We start from the raw sequence: 17,439 nt of genomic DNA on the forward strand, positions 1-17,439 counted from the left end.
GCAGTACCGTATCTTTCAACAAATCTAGATTTCAATTATGAATCAGACAAATTATCGACACACGCAATAATCAACTTATACTAAAATCAAACAAAATACTTTAATGATATTTTGTAACTGTAAACATTAAATTGAAACAATTTATTTTGCGCAGCTCTACTTTATCATATGTATCTATGATGGTAAACACGTCCATGCAACATCTAAGCTTTCAATCATTTTGGACTACTGAAATTTAACTTTAAGTTGAATATATAATCAAATATTATACTATAAATCAATATTAGTATATTATTTAAAATATCCAACATTTTTTACATATACCTTTGATATTCAAAATTAATTATTGATATTAATTTATAAAATCAAAATATTTTAATAGTAACATATCTTTCAATTCATAGTAAGAAATCTTTAGCAGTACCATATCTTTCAACAAATCTAGATTTCAATTATGAATCAGACAAATAATCGACACACGCAATAATCAACTTATACTAAAATCAAACAAAATACTTTAATGATATGATATATTTCAATTTGTATTACCCTATTAATTTTTCCTCAGAATTATATCCATGACACATGGCTTTCAACACTATACAAAATAAATAAATAAACGTGGCAATCGATACATATGTAAATGTTAAGGATAACCACCAAATTAATGATATTTAACAAAAACATTAATTATCAACAAAGACAAAATAGATACAGATATATATTATACATTACGAAAAACTTTTTTGTATACAACATTGTCGGTAACATCAGAATGTTCCTCTTCACTTCCAACTATTAATATTTTTAACCCACTGCGACTTGTAACTCTTGAGATAGCAACATAAAATTTCCCATGAGTAAACACGAGATTTTTCAAAAGCAGACCAACATGAGATAAAGACTGTCCTTGACTTTTATTAATTGTCATTGCATAAGACACAATCAATGGAAATTGTCGACGTTGAAACTTAAAAGACAACTTTAAATCAGAAGAACTGAGAGACAACCGTGGTAACAACACTAAATGGCCTGCAGAACGACCAGAAAGCACTTTTGCTTCCAAAGCATGACTTCCAAGTCTAGTAATCACCAATCTAGTACCGTTGCACAATCCAGAATCATGATCAATATTTCTCAATAACATCACAGGAGTACCAATCTTAAGATGTAATTCATGATTTGGTAAACCAGAACAACGTATACCATTCAATAATTCTGGAGTGTGAACCTCCTCGAAAACACCCGGACGTGAATCAGATCCAACTACACTATCAGCACTTAAATAAGTATGATCTTGCAAAAAATTATGAGACATCATATACTGATTAACCATTTCAACAACTTCTAAAGTTGGAGCTAAAATAGCACGATCCTGTAAACAACTCAAATCTTCAACATTTTGCCCAAATCTTGGATAGGTCGAAGAAACAATACTTTGCAAATGATCAGTAGTATACTCCAGCAACAAATCTCTTGGAATAACTACTTTACCATACCCATCTGTACAATCTCCAACAACACCATCACCAACATCTATCAACCACTTAGAAAATTCAATTAATTCCAAGCTCTCAATACCACTATCAACATTCAATAATCTCATATTTTTTGTCAACCTCAAAACTTTGCAATAATCCCAAATATAAGAAGAATTGATAGTGTCATTTACAACATCTTGCTTACTACCTTTGGGAATAACAGGTAAAATCTGCCGAAAATCACCACCAAAAACAGTTGTTATACCACCAAACGGTAAATCTGCACTGCTTTGATTTGAACAATGTATTATATCATAAAGAGTTCTATCCAAAGCTTCAAAGCAATGTTTATGCATCATTGGAGCTTCATCCCAAATAATCAATTTTGTTCTAACAATAAGCTCAGCAAGTGCACTTCCTTGTTTAATACAACAAAATGAATTCTCAGTTACATTAATTGGAATCTTAAACCGAGAATGAGATGTTCTCCCACCAGGTAACAATAACGATGCAATTCCACTTGAGGCAACATTTAAACAATTTCACCTCTACACCGAATAGCAGCAGACAAAGATGACCACATAAAAGTTTTCCCGGTACCACCAGATCCATATACAAAAAATACTTCCCCACCTCCAGAATCAACTGACTGAATTATAGAATCGTACACATGCCGTTGTTCATCGTTAAATTTAGAGACATACACAGCATGATCTCTAGCTAAGCCTTCTCGGTCATAAGACAACTCCTCCATTATCAACCTATTCTGACAAGGTTGAAAATAATCTTCTGATGGAAATGACATTGATTGAAATTCATTTAAACTCCTTCCCACCTTCTTCAAGGCCTTTTCAATATCTGCTAATGCATAATTTCGTTTATCCTCTTCAGTGAGTAACAAATCTGAAAAACAAATATAATATGACATAAACAAAATCAAATAAACAATACTAAAAAATTTAATATAATAATAATTTACATTACCTGGATGCCTTAGCACTCTTCGCTGTCTATAAATAATATCATCTGACAATACACTCCAACAACTCTCCCAAACAACTTCAGGACGACAAATAGAATCAAAGGATAATAACGTTACAAACAAATCTCTTAATGCAGAAGCAGAAGCCCATTCACTTGCCTCCATAATACCATTAATATATTCTTTATCATCATCCAACAATCCTAAGGCATAACATGCATCCCTAAATGTACCATATTGAACACCCTTGACACTTCTTAAATCTTCATAGCAAGTAGCACCAGGAATAATATTCAAAAGCAATCTCAAATAATATAACTCATCAGAACATAATGGAATAAATCTCAACCTTCCAATCACAAAACCCTGTTTTCGAGGTGTCCACTCTCTGCTAGCAGATCTCCAAACAAACTTATTTGGAAAATCTGAGTATATCAGCGCTCTAGCATAAGGATATTTCTTATTCGCCTCAAACCAACCTAAAACATGCTTTCATTAACACTATTCCGAGTCATCACATCATCTAAACCAGTTGACTCGTCATATATGATAGTTTGCTCATTTGGTAAATGAAAACTTAATCTTTCCACTGCAGGATCTCTATACTATATTTCAAATCCAAACAACCTCCATGCAGCTTCACAAGGCGAAATATATCTACAATCATAATACATACTGACTTCATCAACTTCTTTCATTGAATCAGCATCTCTTGCAGTATTATAAAATGAAGCAGTTACACGATAATTACCTTTGTTAACATACTTAAACAAATACTTAATAGACCGAGATTGATTACACCATTCAACATTGACATGAGCTCCATACTTCATCAACAAATAACGGTTATGAGGAACAATATAACGATTATCTAAGGGTATCCCACTCTTCCAAATAGTTCGACCATTATTCCTCCTTCTATAAATTGGATAACCCTCATCATCAACTTTTGTAGCATCTAAATATTTTTTTGGAAAATACTTACTGCATTTACCTTCAAACATGCAAGGAGAATCACGCCTAGCTACACCACATGGGCCATGCACCATAAATTCAGAGACAAGTTTATAATAATCTTCGTCAAGATCAGAATCTGGAATTTCGGCAGAAATAATTTCATCAATATTTGCAGGCTCAGGATGTTTTTTCTTCTTGGCTAAAAACAGAAGAATATGAGCGTGAGGCAAACCACGTTTTTAAAATTCCACAGTATAAACAACTGCAACATAAAAAAAACATATTATAAACAATAAAAAGTAAAAAATTAAAAACACATTAAAAACAAATAAAATAAATATACAATAAATCTGACCTGCTACTACGTCACCAAGCACTTTATTACAACGAAAATCTTTGATCATACTGTTTAACTTCAACTTAAATATTCTCAAAACAACATCAGGACGATCTTCGTATTTTAGCCCCCTACTCTCAACAAACCTTAAAATTTCAGGCCATTTAGGATTGCAAGTGAATGTAATAAACAAATTTGGATATCCAGCCCACTTGCAAATAGCCATTGCATCATGATAACTTTGAATCATATAACGGGCACCGCCTGTATAACTTGAAGGCAAAATAACTCGCATACCACATTTTAGTACCATCTGTTTCACCACTTAACAACGCATCCGACAGACCTTTATACAAATCACAACGCAAACTCTTTTGATGAGAACGGATATACTTCAATCTGCCAGCTGCAACCATCGTGTATGCATCCACAATAAATTGTTGAAACAATCGTCGAGATGACAAAATTAACGACAAACAATTCATTCTGTCATGCAAGTAGTATGCAAAATATTCTTTTGCACTTATTTTTCTGCGAGAATAACCCAAACCCACAACAGATTCTGAAAAACAAATATCATCCCTATAACCATCTTCACCATATACATACAACAATGGGTTTGTAAAGGAAGATATGTTGGATGTAACTCATGAATCCTTTTCAGATGTCCTGTCCGAAGTTCAACTATGATATCCCTATCGCATATATTTTCATCGATATCACCAACAATCAATGCAGCTACTTCAGATACAACTGGCAAATTATATCTCCTGCCATCTTTCCCCCCTTTTCCAATCAACCTCAATTTCACAACCTCATCAATTTCATGTAACTTTTCTCTGACCATCCGAAATGACTTCACTAATTGATTATGCTCATCAAGCATTTGTTGAATTTCCAAAACTAATTCCTCATGCAAAGAATTCAAATCTTTCTCAGACCTAATAAAAATAATGTTAATTAAATCAAATTAATGTAATAAAATTAAGATATAAAATAAAATCAACCAAAAACAAAAAACTCATACCTCACCGCCAACATTCTATTAAGAACTTCATTCTCCGTATCGTAAATATACAACTGAGCAAGTTTAGGCCGACAACCTACTACGGGCATCATACTACCAATAAGATGATAGTTTTGACCATGCAAACGAAAAATTGGAGGACCATGCCCATCATTAATGCTATTATCAACTTTTCCATCCATAGAAGTAAATCCAAACATACTATTGTAAGTACGAATGTTCTTCTGAAAATGCTTACACTTTCTATCACTTCCAAAAAACAACTCCTTGAGAAGTATAGGTGGATCCTCAAAACTCGGTAGTTGTATTTTTCCATTGACACAACACCTAGAAAACTTTGGATTTTTATCTTTAGCAGACTTTTTCAACCTTTCATCATACCAAAACATAGCACTACAATGTGAACAAACATAAGTTGGATCACCAACGTCGAGATACCCTGCATTATATACAATAAGTTTATTAATTTACAAAGAACAATAAAAACTAAGAAGAACATAAAATAAAGAATCTTGAACTTACAAAGATAAAAACTTACACACCAAATACATATAAACGATTACCTTCAACAGGAAAAATGTTGTGTTCCAACATATCACAACTCCTATTAATAGCTTTTGAAGTAGATGGAAGCACACTACTTCTTACATCACAATAAACACCATCTTTTAAAATCCCACTCGTAGATGCTATATTATATTTTTATCACCCACAAAAAATAATATAAAAAAGTTAACTTTACATATATATAATAACACGAATATACCAAAACAAACAAAACATAATTTAAAAAGTTACCACTCTTAACAACAGTACCAATATGTGCTTCACCCAATAAACCTTGATCCATCTCTTTCAACGAAGGTATCGAAGAACCTATAATTAATTAATAAAAATAAATTGAGTAATTTCAAAGGACAAATTTAAAAACTAAACTATATAACTAATGTGATATATATAGAACATACCATTTATAGAAGGCATTGTAAAGTTAAGATCACCATCAAACAATTTAAACCTTTTATTAGGTCTTCCTTCACAAACATCCAAACCTTTAAATACTAACGAAGATACACCTGCCAAAATTAATTGCTATGTAAAACACAAAAAAATGAAAAAAAAAAACCAAAAATGTAAATATTACCTTCAAAGGTCAATTCATTGTCCTTACAACTTTTAAAAAATGATCGTTGATCAACTTCAATCAAACCAAAAATGTTAACACCTACAAAACAATAATGAAATAATGCCAACAACTCAATGAATAACAACTACAATGAAAATATCTAAATTAACTTAACAAATCATAAGATCAGAAAATACCATATATAACAGCACCATTCCAAGAATCCGCTGTGAACTTCAAATCATGTTCAAATAATTTAAATTTTCGAATGGGAGTACCTTCCCAAATATCAACACCTTTAGACAATAACGAAGATTTACCTACAAATATATTATCAAAAATTTAATTAGTAAATAGTCAAGATATAAATAATACATAAATATCAAAACGTAACATAAAATAGTTTAAATAAATTAAACAAATGATCTCCGTAAATACAAAATATAATTTCTATTAAAACAAAACAAAATATCAAAATAAAATGCCCAGCAAAAGAAAAAAATATTCAAAAATTCAATTCACAAATTATATTCAGACACACATAGAATATTTACAATTTATATTTCACCATATCCCGAAAATCTCAATAATCTACATAGCTAAACAAAATAAAAAAACAACAAAAAAAATATTTTCTCACATACCATGTTAATTTTACATACATACCTGAAATATTGATGGTTTCGCACAATTTGTTAGTTACCAACTTGATAGATTTCTCGATTTTCTTCATTTCCGAGCTGAGTTTTCTACGCATTGATAAGTTCGACTAATATACAATATATTTATTCATTGGGAAATACAAACCTCTACTTAAGTGGTGTTCCTACACCGCAATATACTATTAACTTCTAATTGATTTTATACCACAGTAGAACCCATGATATTTAAAATAAAATAATTCATTGGGAACTACAAACCACTCACTTAAGAGGTGTTCCTACAACAAAATATATATAATCTATAACAAATAGTAAAATCAATATTACATATTGAGAATACTGTCATTTGTAAATGACAACTAATATTTGGCCAAAACATCTAATTATTTAACAAAAAACAACAATCCATAACATTTGATTTCAATATAATAATACTAAAAAGTTACACTTGTGAAAATATTAAAATAACTAAATATATCATAATAAACATCGATACAAAAAGAAATTCTTCATAACAAACAAAAATTAACACATCATGTAAAATACATAAAGATATACTCCATTTCCTACCAAAATTAATCATCAGCTTTCTTTAAACCTAAAATAACATAGAACAACAACATTATTAGTGATAAAATTAATCAAAACAAATGATAAATAATAAAAAAATATAATAATTAAATTAAAACTATAACCTGAAAAAATCTTATAACATTTATTATTAGACAATCTTTCAAGAATATCCAATCCATGAGAATCTATTGAATCTCCACCTGTAAAATAAAAAAACCCCTGATAAACAAATATTAATACTAATTTCAACATCAATAAATACAACATACAATACATTATACAAATACAACAAATATATACTATCATTGTACATTAAATTATCAAAACCGACACGTCAATTACACTTAAACTGCAATATATAATGAAGCATCTTGGAATTTCTCAACATTTAGACAACTAACCCAGGGAACATTAGTTAGAGAGGCAAAAATAATATAATATATAAACATATAAATAAAATAAATAAATAATAAAAATACAATATATAAGTAGTATATTATAAGTAATAAATTTGAATCTTTTTTATTTTCTAGGGCTATATATTTGTTTGCATATATAAATTTGGCCCTTGGGCCTTCCCTATTTTATTAACTACAATAATGCTGTAAGGCGGTGTGAATGTCAAAGGAGAGACAAGCAAACCTTTTTTTTATTAAACAAACGAAGAGAAGCAATCAATATAAATATATCTATCTAGGAGTACAATTATACTCCATATGTCTATATATCAATGGAAAATTCAGGTAAATCATTTGCCACGTCTAACTATACATTGAGTCCATCCCTGTAAATGCTTTAAGTCAATTTTTGAATTCAAAGAAGATTAATAACAAAATGCCGTAAAAAGAAAATTCAATGCAACAAAATTTGTTTTGACACTCTCAAAGATAGACACACCAAGGAAAAGTAAAATATATAAATACCAATCCCTTTTTAAATTCAAAGTAACTCATGTTAAAACTACAAAATTTCTTACAAACTTTGTGTTTTAAAAAAATATAATTCTCCTAAAATCTGCAAAATCCACAAGAACAACAACAAAGAAACAATAAGTTCCAAAAACTAAACAGACAATCAATATACATTCAATATATCACTCTGCAACTAATTCTTAAGGTTAGATACCAAAAATTTCTTCTCAATATACATATAGCTGAAAATACCAAAAATTCACAAAATATTAATATACCAACAAAAAGACAACAAAAATGAGAGTGGGTGTACATTTTCGAAACTAATGGTAATATTTAAAATTAAAATGAGTAATAATAAAACACAAGCACCTGATAAGATCACAACTTCTGGAGGACCTTTTCTTCAAAACTTGAGAGACTTTTTAATTGTTTTCATAATTTCCTTATGTTAATAACAACAGATTTATTCTGATGACAACAATTTAAAGTATCAAAACATTAATAAATCATTTTCTTGAAGTTCGAATCAATAGATGATTTAGAAATGCAAAACTATTTCTTTAATTACATAAAACAATACCCAAAAGTTAAAACCCACTGTGGACTTACAATTTATAATTTTGAAGTTATTCTATTGAAGATTAAAAATAGAAAGCTAATAAGTCAAATATCAAAATAAATAACATCTGCAAATATTTACATAAAATAATTAAACACATTACAACAATTAAAGGAAACACTGATAATTAAACCTCAACTGCCAATATTATATAATTAAAGCAGGAGAAATTCGTAGAAATACATATTTGCTCATCTTTCTTGAGTCTGAAAGAATCAGACTCAAGAACAAAATGAAAATTAAAGATGAGCAATCATACAAACCAACATAATACTAATATTCTAATACTTAGACAAACGACAAAATAACAACCCCCATAAGTCTATCACATTATCAACAAAAACACCTTCAATCCTTGGGTTCAATCTTAACCGGTACCAGCTTATGCTTCTTCTTGGAATACTTAATAGATCCATCGAACTCTTCAACCAGCTTTCTCTTGAGACTCGGAGTAACATCACCTTCACTCTTCAAAACAACACTCTTCTTGCGATCTAAGGATGGACAATCTTCATTCATCACTCCAGGAACTCTGCACAAACCATCAAGACTCACACGGCCATCATCGAGAAGAATCTCCACATCAGTTTTTATACCACTCGTGCCAGGAGAAAACAACTTCTCACCATACACCTAATACGCAAAATTAATTAATTAATTAATAATAATAAAACCTAATAGTAATCATAATTGCCAAAAAAACTTGCGGGGGCTGGCGAATGAGAAACAAAATTACAAAATCTAGCACCACCAACACCACTCATCTTTACTTCCGAATTCTACATAGCATCTATATACATAATCAATATTCATCTAAGCAATGTTTACTGTGAGATATATGTTCTCACAACCTTCATTTATGGAGATGAATATTCAATTCATTATTCAAAACCTTATCATGTCCACTTTCTCCATTTCTAGTAAAGAAGAAAAAAATATTTCACTTGCTTAACTTACTATGATATAATCAAGGCTGTTAAGCAATGTTATCTCCTTAATTTAGGCAGTAGGAATCCGCGCATGAGCCTGAAAATAGTTAAGATATTGATATCAGTAGCAAGAATTAGAAAAATACAATCAAGATACAGTAGCAAAATTTATGAAGTTTGTTGGATAAAGTTGCACTACCTCTTTTGTGAAGTTCGTTGGAGTTGCTTCAAGAATTCACATGTTTATCCGCTTGCCTATGACATAATATATTTAAAGCCATAAATTTGAGTGAGAAAGCTCATTGAGCATGGCGTAGTATGCACATAACCCTTGTATAACCTCCCACCACTCCATGTAGTCTTCCACTCACTTCACACGTAGGCTTGCAAAATAACTACCCTTTATTTGGTAATTAATGCCAAGCCGATTTTATAATATAATTCTTACTCTATTTGGCATTTCCTTAAATACCCCTATAACTTCCCTTTCCTTTCCCAAAATACCCTCAAAACTCTTCTTTTATATATTATTACTAGTATCACCGATGTGCGATGCACAAAATATGATATTTTAAAATATTAATTTTAAATTTTAAATTAATTAATTAAAATTAGAATCGCTATTAATAATGAACAAAATAACCAACAAAATTTTAGTTATATGATAATTGAACATATATAGAAATCAACATTGCAACATAATAAATTTGAAATAAATAACGGAATATAATGTTCAAATGTTGAATCATGGAATAGAAGATAAAAGCTATCACAATAAATAATTAAACAAAAGGGTAAATACTCATAATTTAAAAAAAAACTTCTTTGTACACTACATAAACTTTATAATTAAAAGAACCATCAATCTCGTCATTATAAACTAAAACCTTTCATTCTTCACAACTCATCACTTTCTAGTAGAACTCCAAGGTAAAATAATTTGTTCCTTATTTAAAGTCATTCATCTCACCTAAAACTACAATTAAATACTACCATAACTTTAAAAAGGAACAAAATTATAATCAATAACCAATATGCATAGCAAGTTTTGACAATTTATATAGTTTTCAAAAAAATTAAATAAAAGCTAAAAACAAACTACATTTAATTTTACCAATAATAGTAATACTTTCGAATAAATCAACCTAGAAATTGGGCGGTTATATTTTCAACAAAAATTTTATAACATAGATCAATTATAAAGTACTAATATAAATGGACTAAAAATCTAATCATTACTATTAAAAATATTGTAATGATTAAAATATAAAATAAAAAAATTATGGTAACATCATCTAAAAAACATAAACATAGCAATTAATAAATAAAAGCAGATGGAAGAAATGAAAATATAATTAAAAAGAAAAATTATCAATAAGTTCATACTAATTATATTAAAAATAGACATGATGTTTTATCAAAATTGATAAATGAATATGGTGAATGAAATGAAAAATATAGTTAAGAAAATGGAAAGGAATGAAAAACATAATTAAAAAAATGAAAAGGAGCGAAAAATGTAATTATAAAGAAAAAATAACAATAAGGTCATACTATAATATCAAATATATACAAATACAATGTTGTGTCAAGATTGATTTCTACGTAGAAAATAAAAAATATATATTTATACAATATTAAAGATATATTATTATGCATATATTTTGTTATCAAAATGCATAGCTGGTTTCGTCTAGCAAGTTGTACAGTATTCAATAGCCTTAGTAGGAAATCCATAACTAAATCTCACCATGTTAATGCCATTATTAAGCATTCCACGCAGAAAACCAGCAATATTGCTATTGAGTTGAATATGTGCAACGTATTATGGGCTTTGTCAATGGGTTACTGTCACGACCGCACCTTGCTAAGGATAGCATTGCTCGGTGAATCATGACTAGGGGAGAGAAATAAGAAGAGGGTATAGAAAGAGGATAAAAGAAATAACGATAAGACAATCACATACTTCTTAATAAGACAAAGGAGGTTCACAAGACAACGAAAGATGATGAAATTTAAAAGAGTGTTTGACACAGTCACTTGTTACTAATCATTATTCTTACGATCCATCTAGTAAATAATACTACAATAGTGCACCGCGGAAGGAGTTGTAAACACATGACCATATGTGTGAAGACATATGCCACAAGAACCCTACAAAAGAGATGAGACGACCACCAACTCCACTCAGCCACCATTTCATCACTGCTCAACCTGCACATTTAGAAATACATGCAGGGCTGAGTGCGAGGTACTCAGTGAACACATTGCCAAAAGTTACACATATATAAGAAAAAGTCATTATCATGCCATCACAGTAACACACGGGGTTTTCTTAAAGGCCCGAGCTTACTAAGTTCATTTTCATAAAGTTCGCTTGATCAAGCTAAGTTCATTCCATCAATCCGCCATATCTGATAGTTCATTGTGTGTCGGGAAGGTGGCCACCTTCCACGATCACATTGACCGGCCAACCCTTACGATGACTCACGGTCCATTCCTTTGTGTACACTAACTCGAATAGGATCTTGGTCCTATTGGAGCCGAATTCGTTTCATTCATTCATTCATTTGGCATCGCCAAGCAGATAGGCATCATAAAACAAATAATTTATGGCACGATAACATTTTAAAAAAAGTAAGTGCGATTTTATCAAACAAAAATCATTTCATATATTTGATAATTTTATCCACACTTAATGTGTTGGATATAAAGCCCACCTCAAAGCTTCCGAATAAAATGCTACAAAAGCTTGGCCTTGGAAATCAAACTCCGCGAGCATGCCCTTCTTGAAAGAGTATAATGATTTAAATTAGTCTTATGAACATACATAAGGTCCATGACATGAAATGATCCTACAAGGAGTATGCATCCTATGTTCGGGGTTCGATCAAGATAACTTCAATTATTACAAAAGTCAAATCAAATATCACAAGAAAAAAATAAAATGAAAACAACATATGAATATGAAGATGAACACTATAAAGAGATAACACAGTAAGAGTTTCAATTTTTAACTAATTATTTTCACTATATTACTTTATCTTTAACAACATCTGTTTACATAAATTCAAAATCTTCTATGAACATATAAAACGTAACATTTGTTATTTAGAATATAACAGCAAAACAAAATTTTATCTAAAACAGTAGTAATATTTATGCGAATGAAGACCAACTTTCCATAAAGTGTTCAATACTGCCAAATATGCAAAAATAATATTATAAAAAGTTTACTTTACAAACTATATATTCCATTTCATATACAAAAAATATTTCATATACAAACTATATACTCCATTTCATAACATTATGTATCAATGAATTGAGAAATTTTTGCTTGACAACAGCATTGCAATTGATAGTTTATTGCCTTACATAGTGAGTTACATTTATAATGCATTTCTCTGAAAAAATGGTCTTCGCCTATTCGGATGAAAATTAATTTCCACAAAGGATATTTTCTTTTTAATCACTGTTCAACATACTTCCTTACAAAATTAGTTAACAATGTATATTTCATTTTTGTTAATAAAATTCCATCCCTAGATGAATTATCACCCTATCAAACATATCATATCAACTAACTTGTTACAGATTTTACACTAACAACGTATGAAGTAACTAAAACAATTGAAACATCCAGCAATGCAACAACAACAACAAAAAAGAAGAAGAAAAATGTTCCATCAGCAGAATACAAAGTAGCACAAAAAACTTCTTATGCCATATCTTTGAGATTACGTATGAATGACTGTACAACTTTACTCTATTGAACTTGCTTCAGATTTTTATAACTATATTATAGATTTATAATTAACTTGTTGCATAACCTATTTTGCTAATTATTTTGTACAACAAAAATTTTCGGAACAATAAGAAATAATGACAAAACTAAAACAAAATATATTATAAACATTAGACATCATATTTTAGTAACTATAATTTATAACAATTTAAATCATAGCTTACAAACTATTGTACATACATATACATTATTTTAAAATCAATCATGACTCTGTCACCGATTGACATACTCTTTCAAACAAATAATAACAAAGTTCAAAATATATTTTCTTACATCATCCGTGCTAATACATGATACAATAATTTCAATTCCAATCTATATAAATACAAAGATACCAAGAGTATGAAAGAAAATACGGTGTTATAATCCGATGTTTGGATTTACATCAATGGGAGGCAAGATTTTGTAAATACATGTTTGGATTTACATCAATATGACGCTAGATTAATACTGCCCCCGTCCGCAAATAGGATTCCCAATACATTTCGGCACGCGTTTTAATAGGGAGTAAAAATCTTAATAATGCGAGATCTACTCCCACGCACTATTACATTAAACAACACCGCAATATTATGTAAGCTTGTCTACCAACTTCTACCTACAAAATCAATCCACTTTTCATCATCCACATAAAACATACAAAAGATTTTAAAAAATACACACCACCTACATAATAAGGCTAAGACACCGCCTCCACCTCCACTTCTAAAACTAAAATGAAGACTAAATTAATTTTAAAAATACCTAAAATTTCCAATGCCGCACATTCCGAAAAGTGAATGCTTTTTCATCTGAAATTTCATCCTTTTGTTACCTAACAACACGTGCGTATCATCTCCATCTAACATTGAACCATAAAAACTTTGAAGCAAATAAAAAATATTGTTACTGTGAGTCAGTTCAATATTTATTACAATAGAAGAAGAGAGACAACACTAAAGAAATTGTATTTTTTGGTGTCCTCGCCACAAACGCATGGCTCATTAAATAAGCAACCTTCTCAAAAAAATTAACAATTTTTCACTTAATTTATGTATTCCAAAGAATTCTTATTTAAGACGTTAGTCATCCCATTCTTTAGGCTTTTGAAAAACCATGAACAAACCTGACAAGATTCCTCACCATAATTCATACTGAAAAAGCTGAAAATATTCCTCAGCATATGAAGTACCATCATTATGAATGTGAAAATTTAATTTATAATTTTCTCCACAAAAGTTAGTTATTTATTAAAGATTATTATTATAAATATTTTTTTACTACATTAGAATTCAATTAAGATAGGATTACATCCAAATGGAAGAATGTGCTTGGATGAACGATGGAAACAATTCCACAACGATCACAAGTTAAACTATGCAGATTTCTTGACTTTTCATTTGATCGCAAGCAATCACTTCTTTGTGAGAATGTTTGATGAATCAGGATGTGCTAAAGTATACCAACAATCACATATAATTTTTAACTTTGTCAACAAAATTTTTAACACACCATGCTTTAATTACTCATTTATAAATTTAATAGGCCAAGATATGGACGACACTTCAACTTCACATTCTACTGTTTCACATTCTTCAACATTGAATTTTGCAATGGCGTCTAATGATGTTGTTGTGGTTAATGGTAATCTTTTTATTTTTATTTTTAATTTTGTTATCTAGGGCTTAATTTTATTTGTTTATTTTTATATGATGCGATAATGTCTATGTTTCAATGTTGTTGATATGTAGGTGTTAAGCTTTCTGCATTGGAATATGTTAATCAGGTTATCTCAGTTTTTATTTATTTATTTTTCACCGTTTATCTCAGTTTTTATTTATTTAAGCTTTCACCGTTTATGACGTATGGTTGTGTGTATCGTATTGATAATCTAAAATGAACAACAAATAATAATAACAACTACTGTTCAAAATGATCAAGAAAACTATATAAATATCTTAAAAAATAATTATGTATTATATTAACCAATAAACCATATACTTATATTATAGACAAAAAATCTTCACAAATATTTAAGATATTTTACCACCAATAACACATAATAGATTACAAATATCTACATCATTTTGCAATACTCCTACAACATTAATTATAAATAGATAACAAAAACAATATTTACACAACAATAAAGAAGATGACGGAACCATCACATCAACAAATAACACTATTGACATTCAAATCCAATCCATCTGCATCTCACCGTTTCAGAAAGTCAGCTTTTTTCATATATAAAATCAATTGTTTCAAGAATCAAGCAACAATTGATATTTGGTAGGCAAGAATAAACCTTTTTTCATAACAGTCAATGCATACAAAAATATACATATATAAAATAAAACAACTGCACCACATTGAAAACATAACAAAATATAAAACGAATCAACAAATATTAATAAAAAATATTTGAATCATTATTAGACAACTACCGATTGACAATTCCAATACATTTAACCAATACATATAAACTAATGGATGCATATACACATCTAAACATTCTATCATAAATTTTAAATTAAGCAAAATATTGAAAAACATGTCAATCAACAATAAATGAAACCACCTCAAAAACAGTGATTTAGATTATCTATGAATTAATACTGCATTAAATAATCAAAATTATTGTATTATAAATCTTGACGAAGCAGTATAATCAATCAAAAGAGTACTGTAATAAATTATAAAAAATACTACCATATGCTAACCGTATGCATTAGTAAACCCTATGGATATAGATATATCACGATTACCTAATGAACATCAAGATATGATTACAACTATGAAAAGTAGGTACTACACCCTACACCCATGCAACACTAAACCCTAGAGTTATGCGTGTATTACAAACACAAAATATAATTCGCACATCTCAATGTTCTCTGCATACATACAAACTTGAATAACACGTCGATCAACGATAAATGGAATACCTCAACAACTAATTTATCAACTATTAAAATTAAATAACTGAACTTACAAAAACAAACAACACACATGTAAACATATATCTGTAAAAATATTCAGTGGTACACCATAAAATATAACAAAAATTCGACATAAGTTAGTATTCACAAATAACTTGATGACTAATTAAAATTTTTGTGGTACACCACAAAAATTCAGTGGTACACCATAAAATATAACAAAAAAACCATATAGTTTTGTGGGAATTAAAATTTAATACATACAAATACCTCTAAATGATCAACATTAAACACTATAAAAACATCAACGCAAAAACCTAATAACTACAATCAAAATAAAGTTTGATAACATTTAAATTATAACTATTAGTTAATGTAGTATTTTATGCATAAAATTACATACAAAAAAATAATGTATAAAACTGTAAACAAAATTCGCTAATTAGATGATAGACCCTAGCCCTATGGATTACTAAACCCTTAGGGGAAGGATTTAACTACGATCAATTATGAACACTATCATAAGGTCATAACTCATACCCATAAGGTACAACATAAAAAATTACAAAAATCCAACAATAACTTATCATTCACAAATAGCTTGATGACTAATTTCATTACATAAATAAGCTCAAAAAAACCATACAGTTTTGTGGGAATTAAAATTTAATACATACAAATACCTCTAAATGATCAACATTAAACACTATAAAAACATCGACGCAAAATCCTAATAACTAAAATCAAAATAAAGTTTGATAACATTTGAATAATAACTATTAGTTAATGTAGTATTTTATGCATAAAATTACATAAAAAAAAATAATGTATAAAACTGTAAATAAAATTCGCTAATTAGATGATAGACCCTAGCCCTATGGATTACTAAACCCTTAGGGGAAGGATTTAACTCCGATCAATTACTGAACACTATCATAAGGTCATAACTCATACCAATAAGGTACAACATAAAAAATTACAAAAATCCAACATAACTTATCATTCACAAATAGCTTGATGACTAATTTCATTACATAAATAAGCTCAAAAAACCATACAGTTTTATGGGAATTAAAATTTAATACATACAAATACCTCTAAAT

General features: G+C 29.2%; 1 long non-coding RNA gene and 1 pseudogene across 1 annotated transcript; both read right to left on the minus strand.

Moving 5' to 3' along the window:
* Positions 1-724: 724 nt before the first annotated feature.
* LOC125206404 lies at positions 725-6,667 on the minus strand (annotated as a pseudogene).
* Positions 6,668-11,544: 4,877 nt separating this feature from the next.
* LOC125203882 lies at positions 11,545-12,385 on the minus strand. The gene is made up of 2 exons (XR_007173451.1): positions 12,328-12,385; positions 11,545-11,821 (listed from the first exon to the last, which is right to left on the minus strand). It is a non-coding gene; the product is annotated as an uncharacterized LOC125203882 (long non-coding RNA).
* Positions 12,386-17,439: the final 5,054 nt, after the last annotated feature.

This window comes from Salvia hispanica, chromosome 2 (assembly GCF_023119035.1).
Source record: "Salvia hispanica cultivar TCC Black 2014 chromosome 2, UniMelb_Shisp_WGS_1.0, whole genome shotgun sequence".
NCBI lineage: Eukaryota > Viridiplantae > Streptophyta > Magnoliopsida > Lamiales > Lamiaceae > Salvia > Salvia hispanica.